The following is a 12282-nucleotide window of genomic DNA, read 5'->3' as shown; positions in this document are numbered from 1 at the left end:
TAACCAACGAATCACAACTCCTCGTAGCATAGAAGAGTAACTCGCAGATCATCTCAGAACACGAATAAGCTCAACAACAACCGAATGGCACATCCCTCAACAATAGCAGTATGGAGCCAACCAATCCGGCTCGGTGTAGAATACACATCCTAATTGGGCCTACCAATGGACCCCAAATCGACTCTAGTCACCCACAAATATATAAATAAACCTCCGAAAATCCACAATGACTGAATCATAACACATACTATCATCTGGCTAGCTTCGGCCACAACATCACAGTCCACAGCCATGAAACAATCTGCTCCTAAGAACTCCCAGCTTCCAAATCCATAAAACACACGAATCACCATATCTGATTCTATCTCCGCCGCCAGAATGTCTAACACATCTCTCATACACGATCATCCCACGAGAAATACTTCTGAAATTCTTCCGTGCCACATAGAAAAATTTGAATATCAGCAGTCGATCAACCAGGAAAGTGCCTCAATACCAACGAAGTACCCATAAATCAAAACACATTGCCTCTTCTGAAATGTATACTCTCATCAGGCCATACCGATTAGTAATATCATTTACCTAGTCGTCTGAAATCGTCCATGTTGCCTACGAATTTATGTTCTTCCCTTCAAAACAGAACTGTGACCTTGCACATGCAAATCTCAATCCCACACAACACACCGCATCTACCATGCCATCCTGTGAAGAGTACAAGAATCTCATAATCAACTCTGAGTCACAAGCAAAATACATACCCGATCAGTCAGAAACCTTCCATTGATCTCATCCTGGAGAAAATCCCAATACGCAACATATTCCTCACGCCGGTAGGAAATATACTCCTTGAACTGTGGTAAAACCCAGTGGGAACTCTTTGAAACCCATTTGCACACAACCAAGCTATCAAAACTGAATCTCTCTAACTCACCCACCCACACAGGTCGTCAAAACCCAAGAACATTGCCACGAAACACCTGTGGAGACTAGCCACATCATAAGTACCCAAAGAACTGATTATATCCATTACTGTGCTGATCCAACCTACTACCACGCTGTCCTATTTTTCCAAGTCCCTTCCAAATTGCCTTCAAATTGATACTTCTCCTTGCTGGAACACCAAGATCCTTAACCAAAATTTACCACACAAGAGACCCTAGTATAAAACCACAACGCCCTAAGGCCCATAAGCCGATGACTTCCCTCTTAAGCACCCCAAAGCACTACAACTGAGATACCCACTCTAAAGAGACCTTATGTGAACCTAAGACTATTTCCTTCACCTTCTCGACGCAGAAATGCATAATCCACAATGGTATAAAATGCCACAAGTCTCGAGAACATCCAATGTAACTCTCAGTTTCTAGCTATGTACCAATCTTGAAACTTCCAAATCGCTACATATAATTCTTGAATCCATTAGAACTATTTTCGAGAGTCATCCACTCTACTCAAATCTCAATTGCACCGCCCCAAAAGGGCCAAACGATTGGTGACCCATTGGCACGATGGCACCCAAAGGAGTAACCCAAACTCCTAAGCAACAGAGCAAATTCCTAATCCATGTACACTACATCCTTAGCGAATAACCACTCAATTATTTTATGATTCCCGTATACCCATAGAGTGTAATACAACCTGTATCCAGAAATTTCTTTACCTGAGTCATCCTCGATCTCGACCCCTGCAAGTCATAACTGATTCACCATTATACCCCGAACCAAAACCAATACAACACATAACCGTGCAATTAAATCGTCACTAGCAGACTCCCCCACTTGGCCCAAAGTCACAGAACAAAACACTCGATAACATCACGATATCCATACTCTATTACTGCCAGAATCTCGCACTGAAATTCAACTAAATCTTTCGCAAGCCCATGTAACACAAACCATATAATACCTCATATCGTCTACAAATCTCGCATTCACCCTTGTAATAGTCAAGACAACTTCCACAAGCGATCCAAACTCAAATTGCAACATATATCATTCACTGGTAAAATAGAACTCTCTACAAAACATCATAAGGACCACACAACCTTAGGACACCTCGTAGGAGATAACCCGCCTACTCTGCCTCAAATCGACATCTCTCTATACCCTTTCACAGTCATGACCACTACGCAATCACTTAATCTTCTTGATTCTGAACTCATCAACAAGACATGAGAATCTACTTCACTCCACAACTAAACAAAATGAGAGATCCCTCAACACACCCATAACTCGAGACGATACGCCAAATTAATACAGAAATCAAACACCCCATAGGCCTTGCTACACCTCAAGTAAACTCTTCTCGTTACATTCGAACAATCTGAACATATTTCGTAGTCTCATCATACTCATCACATAGTCATCCAATAAGAAATTCCACTAATAGGGACATCACCGGACATATAAGTCCCACAAACACGTTTTCACACAACCGAAATCTCCGTGCTCAAGACACCATCAAAACCAAGCCTCAAGTACTACAGAATGGCCCATCATCAGCATGCCAAAATCACATATCGTACCTCAACCATGAAATCACAAGCCGTCGATGCACAGTCGATACCGAGCGCTCACATGCGTATACAAATGCGTGAAAGGAATTCAAAGAGTTATGCTTCAAGCTGAATCAATACCACACGATAAAAAAAGAAAGATGGGAAGTATATCCTAAATGTATTGTAGCCTCTCGAAGATAGGTATGGACGTCATCATACTGATCCGCAAGACTCTATTAGACACTTGCTCATGACTTGTAGTACCTATGAACCTAGAGCTCTGATACCCTGAATCCATTAGTCGTGATGGTACCTAACCCAACTCACTAGGTAAGGCAACTAATAACCATCCAATTTCAATAATATTAATAAGACAATTGAACAAAAGGAATTATCAGAATCTTATACATTTCTCCCAAGAACTGGTAGTACAAATCATGAGCTTTTACGAATAGAGTTTACAAAGCGAAAATGAAATAAATACATCGTGTGTTTGAAAAGTACATAAACAGAGTTTTACAGATCTAAAGCTACCACGAACAAGAGGCAGCTACAAACGGGACACCGGTACATCTTCAATCCAGCTCTCATCGATTACAACAACATCAGCAGCCAACATCAGCATGTAAGGTGCAGAAGTGTAGTATGCGTATAACCGACCCCATGTACTCAATAAGTAACAAACCTAACCTTAGGTTGAAAGTGGTGACGAGCTTGTACCAAGGTCGGGTCCACACCAATAGCCAACAACAGTCCATAACAACTTAAAGCAAATAATACAAGAAGTAACTAAGAGATAAAAATGCTCAGCAAAATCATGATTTCTGAAAATGGTTCAGCATTTCAAGTACATCAGTGAAAACCCAAATCATTTACCGAAGTTGCCAAAAATATGAATAAGTTTGAAACAATAATTTTTCCCAAAATCCTTTCAATAATAATTAAGATGTTTCATTTTCTTTCCACATAACAAGTGTGAAATACCTCTATATGTCCACATATCAATGTGTGTAAAAAAAGTCATAGATGACGTGATACCGTACATCATGAGGAAAAATATATCTCTATGCCTATATGTCATGTGTGCATGCCAATGACATGTATCTCAGAGATAAATCATGTACTCACACTCTCAGAGTACTCAATCTCATTGTCTCACACTTTCCACTCACTATGCTCAAGGCTCAGCACCTTCAATCACTCTACATTGTACAATACCTGTTGCGGCGAGTAACCCGATCCATATATGACCAGAAGGCCCGTTGCGGCGTGCAACCCGATCCACATATATATAGTCGACTGCGCTCACTGGGGGTGTGCAGATTCCAGAAGGGCTCCTTAAGGCCAAGCGCTATATTGCTGCGGCGTGCAACCCGATCCAATATTTGCGGCGTGCAACCCGATCCAATATTATTACAGCGTGAAACCCGATCCATATAAACTATAATCAATATAATATGTTGCGGCGTGCACACCGATCCCAAAATGTCACTCTCACTCAGGCCCTCGGTCTCACTTAGTCATCAATTCCAGTCTCACTCACGGGCTCACAATGTCATAAAACTAGCCCGATAACAATGATATGATGTATCAATAAATAATATCTGAGACTGAGATATGGTATGAATGCATGAATATAACTGAGTACGAAATATCAATGAAATCAGTGAGATAACAGTAAGAAACTACCACTATGGGTCCAAACAATATCGACATAAAGCCTAAACATGATATCTAGTATGATTGACAGCTCAATTACTTTATCACATGGTGAAAACACGGATATCAACAAAATAGGGCCACTATTTAGTGCCATCGGAACAATAGAGTCCCAATTCACATGTGCACGCCCACACACCCGTCACCTAGCATGTGCGTCACCTCAACACAAATCACATAACACGTATTGCAAGATTTCATACCCTCAGCTCCAAGATTAGAAGAGTTACTTACCTCGAACAAGCCAATTTCAATACCGAACAAGTCAAACGATGCTCCAAAATGCCATCCCGCATGTTTCGACCTCCGAACGGCTCAAAACTAACCAAAAACAACTCAAATACATCAAATAATGCTAAAGTAACCAATCCCGATCGAAAAAGATCAAATTTTGAATCAAAAGCCCAAAATCGGCAAAATACCCAACCCGGGCCCGCACCTCGGAACCCAATAAAATTTATAAAATCCAACAACCCATTCAATTATGAGTCCAACCATACTAGTTTCACTCAAATCCGACTCCAATTCGATGTTCAAATCTCAAAAATTCATATTATGAAACTTTAGGCCAAAACCCCCAATTTTCTCTATAAAATTCATAATCCAATTATCAAAAACGAAGGTAGATTCGTGATATAAGATAAGAAATGAGTATAGAACACTTACCCCAGTCCACGGGATAAAAATTGCTCCAAGAATCGCCTCAATCCGAGCTTGGAAATGTTAAAATAAAGCCAAAACCGCGAACCCTTGTATTTATCATTCTGCCCAGCACTTTCGCACCTGCGGCATCGCATTTGCGACCAAATCACGCTTCTACGGAGAAGAATTGGAGGTATGCCTTTGCAGCTGCGGTAAAATACCCGCATCTACGCACTAGCAGGTGCGCCCCCACCTGTCGCTTCTGCGCTTCCAATCTGCTTATGCGCTCAACTCACTGCATCTGCGCCCTCGCAGATGCGAAGCAATCTCCGCTTCTGCGAAACCCTACTCCCAGCAATATTTCCACTCCTGCGACCCCTTCGTCGCTTATGCAACCCTCGCACATGTGCAAACCAACCGCTGGTGCTGTCACACCAGAACCAGCAATAGCAACATTGAAGAAAATGATCTGAAATCAATCTGAAACATGCCCGAACTCCTCGGGACCCCGCCCGAATATACTAAAAAGTCCAATAACATAACACAGACCTACTCGAGGCCTCAAATCACACATAACAAACATCAAAATGACGAATCGCACATCAAATCGAAATCTATGAATTTTAAACTTTTAAATTCAATAACTCGTGCCGAAACATAACAAATCAATTCGGAATGACTTCAAATTTTGCGCACAAGTCCCAAATAACATAACGAAGCTATTCCAATTCCCGAAATCAGAATCAGAATCCGATATCAAAAAGTTCACTCCCGGTCAAACTTTCTAAAATTTCAACTTTTGCCATTTCGAGCCAAATTCAACTACGGACCTCCGAATCACAATCTGGATGCGCTCCTAAGTCCTAAATCACTCAACGGAGCTAATGGAACAATCAGAACTCTGTTCCGAGTTCAAATTCACAAAAAATCAAACTTGATCAACTATCCCAATTTAAAGCTTCTAGCTAAGAATCATTCTTTCAAATCAATTCTGAATAACCTGAAAACCAAAACCGACGATTCACATAATTCATATTACATCATACGGAGCTACTCATGCCCTCAAACAATCGAGTGAAGTGTAAATGCTCAAAATGACCAGTCGGGTCGTACAACATTAAATAGTAATAAATAGTAATGAATGACATTTAAGTAAATAAAAAAAGTGTGAGTCACTCGAAAAGGGGTGAGATATGTGGATATTCTTTCTGACAATGAAGAATGATTAATAAGTCGTAGAACACTTTGGATGTTATTGGATCAAGTGGAAAAGCTAGACAAGAATCTTACTAAAAAGGTTGTTTTCGTATGCTAGTAATATGGTCAAATCCTCTCTATAAAGTAATTGTGCTTTTTACAAGTGAATATCTCATGTCCCCTATCATTGTGTCTATTTCTATTTATATGGAACATATTCCTAAAAACCCTAATAGTACATGCGCATACACACTACTAGAAATACAGACTTTTTTCACGGAAGAATCTGTGGGAAATCTGTGTGAAATATCAATATTTTCACGACATTCCCAAGGGAGACACTCACTGGGAATATGTCTGGTGGGAAAATAGTTTCCCAGGACATTCGTGGGTAATTCCTAGGGAGTTTGCCACTGAGGGATTCACGAGTACTTGGTGGGGTCACATAGTATATTTTTCCATGAACGTCGTGGGAAAAGTAAGATAATATAATAATTTAATTTTCCCACCGAATCTTTGGGATGTATTAAAAATAATTTAGATATTTTTTTTATTTTACACATGGAAGCAGTGGGAAATATTCGTAACCTGAAAATAAACATATGAACATTCCCACGAAAATCAGTGAAAAATATTAAAATTCTGGAAAAAATATGCACAAAATTCCCACAGAGTCGGTGGGAAATCCGTGGAAAATCTGGAAAATATTTTCATGGCCAAATTTATTTTTAGAACTACACTACCTGCCAAACAGAAAGTATAACCAACAATACAAGACTAAATACAATTAAGCATTCAAATACCAAATTCAACACGCAATCCAATTCATTTCATAAACAACACCTAATTCAATCCATTTCATAAACAATATCCAACTAAATAGAAAGTAGAACAAAAACTCAAAAACTCCAGCATTCAATATTCAATATCCAGCTACCATCCAAGACAAACTATTAAAAGAAACTAGTCCTTAGTTATCATCATATGCTGGAGAACGGGGCACAGGAAATGCACCAGATGATAAGAGTGAGTTTATCTGAGACTTGAGACTTTTAACATCACTAGTGACAAGTATTCCATAGTTATCATCAATCGACTGATGTTGAATGAACTCCTCCAAGTTTCGTTTGAAAGTATCCTGTAAAAAAAATACAATTATTATAAAAGTAAACTTAATTAAAGAAAATTTATGCATGCAAGTATCTTTATTTCTCAAACTTTAAAGTGAAATACATGGAAAGATAAAAAGCTTAGCAGTCTGGCTGGACTTAATCATTTTAATATATTTCAAAAATATCTAATGTATGAAATTTACTCGCATGTAGACAATGTATCAGTACTTCTAATTGGAAAAAATTATTACACCATCTCTTTTGTAAAAATCAATACACATATGCCAACTAATAGGCACCACTGGCATCTGCTCTCAATTAGATTTTATCACCTTCAACTTCTAAATAACCAAACACCTATAAATAAAGAAAATCAAATGAAAATGTTAAGCTAAGACAATAACTCAAATCACAAAATCATTCTCAAATGGACACATTCAAGCACCTAATGAAATAAGCCATGAACTCATTAATTTCTCCTCTTTAATTCTGAAAAATATTAGTAAGTACTCTTTTTCTTTTTTCTTTTTTTAATTCAATTAAAAGCTATATTTTTAGATTATTGTAAACAAACCCAAACCCACCCTCATTCACGTACTTTTAAAAAAATCTGAAAAATATTTCAAAAAGATATTCCAATATAAATTTAGGCATTACTTTAGTAACTATATCATAAAAATATGGCATAATTCAAGGAAACTCTAGTTTTAGAAGGTGTTTATCTGCGGTCCTAGCAGGATTATGCTTGCATTGTTAAATATGTAGCTACTTTTAAATAAAGACTACATTATTTTACAGTTCTCAAGGAAGAAAATATTCCTCATTTTGACATGGGCAACTTAGAAATTTTTCTAATTTCTCCATGTTTGTGAAGAAATCCTGTAAATACATAGCACCAATCCATATAAGAAAAATAGATCTGAAAAATAACCAAACTAACAAGAATAAACCAACTCAATATTGTCTTTTAACAAATTTATTATTTCTAAGACGAAACAAATAAAGACTTAGGTTTAATTAGACTATACATGAACAAGCGAACAACAATAATTTTTTTAAACCTAGGGTTTGAAATAGCAGAAAATCCCTAAGTTTCGAAAAATCAAAATCGAAAAAGGAGTGGGTGAGAGAGAGATAGACTTACCTGAAAATTGAGTAAAGTTAAGAATTCGTCGTTGGAGTGGAGAGACAGAGGGAGAAAACACGAAATAGACTAAGAGAAAACTAAAAGGTTATGTGAATAATAATAAAACTTTCTCACTACGTCCGTGGAAAAACTTTTTCATAAAGCACAAAAATTCAAAATTCAAATTTTTTAGTTCACACAGAATCTGTGGGAATATTTAAAAATATTTTTTATTTATTTTTCCACTATTTTTCCTGGAAAATATTTTTAGTTTTATATAATTATTTTTAATGACTTTTCCCACCGAATCAGAGGGAACTAAATTACGCGCATTTTTGCGCAAAAATGTTCCTACGGATAGTCAATGGAAAACGTTATTGTTTATTCGTGGAAAAGAAATTTCACTTTTCCTATTGAATTTCGGTGGGAATTGCCACTAATAATTTTTTTCGTGGAAAATTTTCCTGGGAAAATGTCGTGTTTCTAGTAGTGAGAGAATATCCACTATAATATCCTTTTTAGTGTCCTATCTTAAAACTATCTGTTATAACTTGTAACGACCCAACATGTCGTTTTGAGTAGTACAACCATGTTTCTCTATTTACTATTCAATTTATATTTTACAGTTGTTATGTGACTCATCGGGGTGATTGGTTCGGGTCCGGTGAGGTTTTGGAATGAATTGGAGCACTTAGTTTCAAGGTTTAAAACTTAAGTTAAAATAGTGACCGGATATCGATTTATGTGTAAACGACCCCGAAATAGAGTTTTGATGATTCTAATAGTTCTGTATGGTGATTTTGGCCTTAGGAGCATGTCCGAAAATTGTTTTGGAAGCCCGTAGCTAAATTAGGCTTGAAATGGCTAAAATAAAAATTTAAGTTTGGAAGTTTGACCGGGGAGTTAACTTTTTAATATCTGGGACGGAATCCGATTCTGAAAATTGGAATACCTTTGTTATGTCATTTATGACTTGTGTCCAAAATTTGAGGCCAATCGTAATTGAATTGATAGGTTTCGGCATCAAGTATAGAAATTGGAATTCGTTAGTTTTCGTTAAGCTTAAATTGGGATGTGATTGGTGATTTTAGCGTTGTTTGATGTGATTTAAGGTTTCAAATAAGTTCGTATGATATTTTAGGACTTGTTGGTGTATTTGGTTGAGGTCCCGGGGGCCTCAGGTGATTTTCGGATGGTTAATGGATCAAATTCGGACTTAGAGGAAATTTGGAAGTTTCTGCCTTCTAGTGCAATCGCACCTGTGGAACTATCCTCGTAGGTGCGGCTGGCAATGCACAGAAGAGGATTTGGACTTGGCCTGGCTGCGTCGCAGGTGCGTGAATAATTCCGCATCTGCGAGCCCGCAGGTGCGAGCCAGGCTCCGCAGATGCGGAGTGAGTGAGAGCAGTCTTGGACCGCAGAATCAGATGCTTCAATGCAGAAGCAAGTCCGCAGGTGCGATGGCCACCGCAGGAGTGAAGAAAAATCTCGCACATGCGAGACCGCAGGTGCGGCTAAGCTGGTCGAAGGTGCGAAAATCCCTGGTCAGAACAAAAACAGAAGCGTCCGAGAAGTTTTGTCATTTTTGACATTTCCAAAACGGGTGAGGCGATTTTTGAGCGCCAATTCACGGGAAAACTTGAAGTAAGTCCCTTGTGATCATTTCTACTCCTTAATATTGAATTATCATCGAATAATCCGACTAGATTACATGCTTTTTTGAGGTGTAAATCAGGGATTTGAAAATAAGATTTGAGGATTTAGAGGTCGAGTTGAGGTCGGATTTTGGTAAAATTGGTATGATTAGACACGTGGTTGAATTTGCTTTCAGATTTTGTAACTTTCGTCGGGTTCCGAGATGTGGACCCTATGGGCGATTTTGGGATGAAATTTCAGATTTTTATAGAAAATTTATATTTTCATATGGAATTAATTCCTATAATTTTTATTGAGTGAATCAGATTATTTGTGGCTAGATTTGAGGCGTTTGGAGGCCGATTCGCGAGGCAAAAGCATTGCAAAATAAATAATTATACGGTTTGGAGAAGAAAAGAGAAGTTGACTGGAAATTTTTTCGGCAGAAGTTATACATTTCCGGCAAGAAGTACGTGAGTTTGTATTTTTGGATGATTCAACGCTCTTGAAAAATTTAAGAAACACTTATCTTGGCATGTCAACATATTATGTTTAAATAATACATTAAAAATTTTATCTAAGGAAAAAGTGATAATAACTTTAAGAGTTTGTCGATATATTTTGCCTAAAAAAAAAATGCCATGGTCAGAATTCATTTACTACTAATTTGTCGTGGAGTCGTAAATCACTCTATAGTTCAAGAATGAACGGAACAAACTCGACTTGTTGACAATATTTCAACAAGTATTGCATCTAGGCATTGTAACGAAATGGTACCTCGAGTATTGCATCTAGGCATTCTAGTCCCAGAATATTTCATTATTTTCAGTTTAGTCCCTTTTTAATTGTTAGTCAGTCCCTAAAGGAGTTAAGGTGGCTATTGTCTGCAGCTGCAACGTGTCTAGTTAGTTGGTATTGGATTCCCTTTAAATATTCAGTGTATTTTTTGTGATCTATCTGAAATGAAAATCTAAGCTTTCTATTTTCCTGTAAATTCTTGCTTTCTTCTACGATGCCAACGTGGGAATCGTTTCAATAATTTCTATTAGAGATTTGGCACTTGTTAGATTTGGCAACTAAGCACAATTGACCTTTAATTAAATTAAATGTGAGAATTTGATCCCTATAAATGACACAAGTACTGAAAGCAAAATAAGGGAACTAATCCAAGGACCAAAGTCACTATTTCCCCAACAGTAAAAACATAAGATTAGATTAGCAACTATCTTAAAATTACATATATATATATATATATATATATATATACACAAAACTGACAAGAACAGGATTCTCTTTATTACAACTGTTGATTAGACACCCACAACTTTGAAGATATAATAATACACAGACCTAATTCATATTAGAAACTTAAGACTCCCAAAATATCCAACACATCCAAAACATAGAAAACAAACATCACATACAAAACACTTCAAAATTATTCACCATACACACATAACATCAGAAAAGAACTAAAACTCTATAATATTTTTTAACCAGAGATGTCAATAGCTTTCACTTCAGATTTCTTCTCTTCTTCTTTTGGTACAGTTACAGTGAGTACTCCATTTTCCATAGCAGCTTTAATTTCCTCCATTTTTGCATTTTCTGGCAGCCTAAACCTTCTCATAAACTTGCCACTGCTTCTTTCCATACGATGCCACGTGTCGTTCTTCTCCTCTTGCTCTTTGCTCCTTTCTCCACTTCTCCTCTTGTCAATTTCATGGAACCGTGTAGTTGAATAATCTGTTGATATCCCTATATTTTTCACGTATTAGAGAAATCGAACTATAAATCATGTTTAAATCATGTGTTTATACTGTTAGGACCCACAAAGGTCGTGTACTTGTGGAATTATCTGCTAAATTATTGTTTTGCACTCAATCGCAGTTTTATTTGCACATTTCATCTCAGTCTCTATTGTTCATTATTGATGCATCATATCATTGTTGTTTGGGCTGCTTGTCATGATTTCTGAGAGCCCGAGAGACTGGAGAGGTTGATGACTGAGTGAGGCCGAGGGTCTGATTGTGAGGATATTTATAGGATCGGGTTGCACACCACAACATAATTCATTGATTTTGCCATGATTGGCTTGTTATAGCGCTTGGGTTGAAGGAGCCCCTCCGGAGTCTGTACACACACCTAGTGAGCGCATGTGCCTACTGAGTGCGAGTGCTGAGTGCGAGTGCCGAGTGATTGAGAGGAATGGGTGACTGTGAGAAATAAGTGACTGTGAGGTTGGAGTGAATGGGAGAACTAAGTGACTGTTACTCTGAGAGGATGCATTGATTTCATTATTGTTGCATTTCAGCAGTCATATATCACTGTTTTGGAAATTTCTAAACGGCTTA

The sequence above is a fragment of the Nicotiana tomentosiformis genome, chromosome 6 (assembly GCF_000390325.3).
Source record: "Nicotiana tomentosiformis chromosome 6, ASM39032v3, whole genome shotgun sequence".
NCBI classification, from domain to species: domain Eukaryota; kingdom Viridiplantae; phylum Streptophyta; class Magnoliopsida; order Solanales; family Solanaceae; genus Nicotiana; species Nicotiana tomentosiformis.
This window is presented reverse-complemented; position numbering follows the sequence as displayed.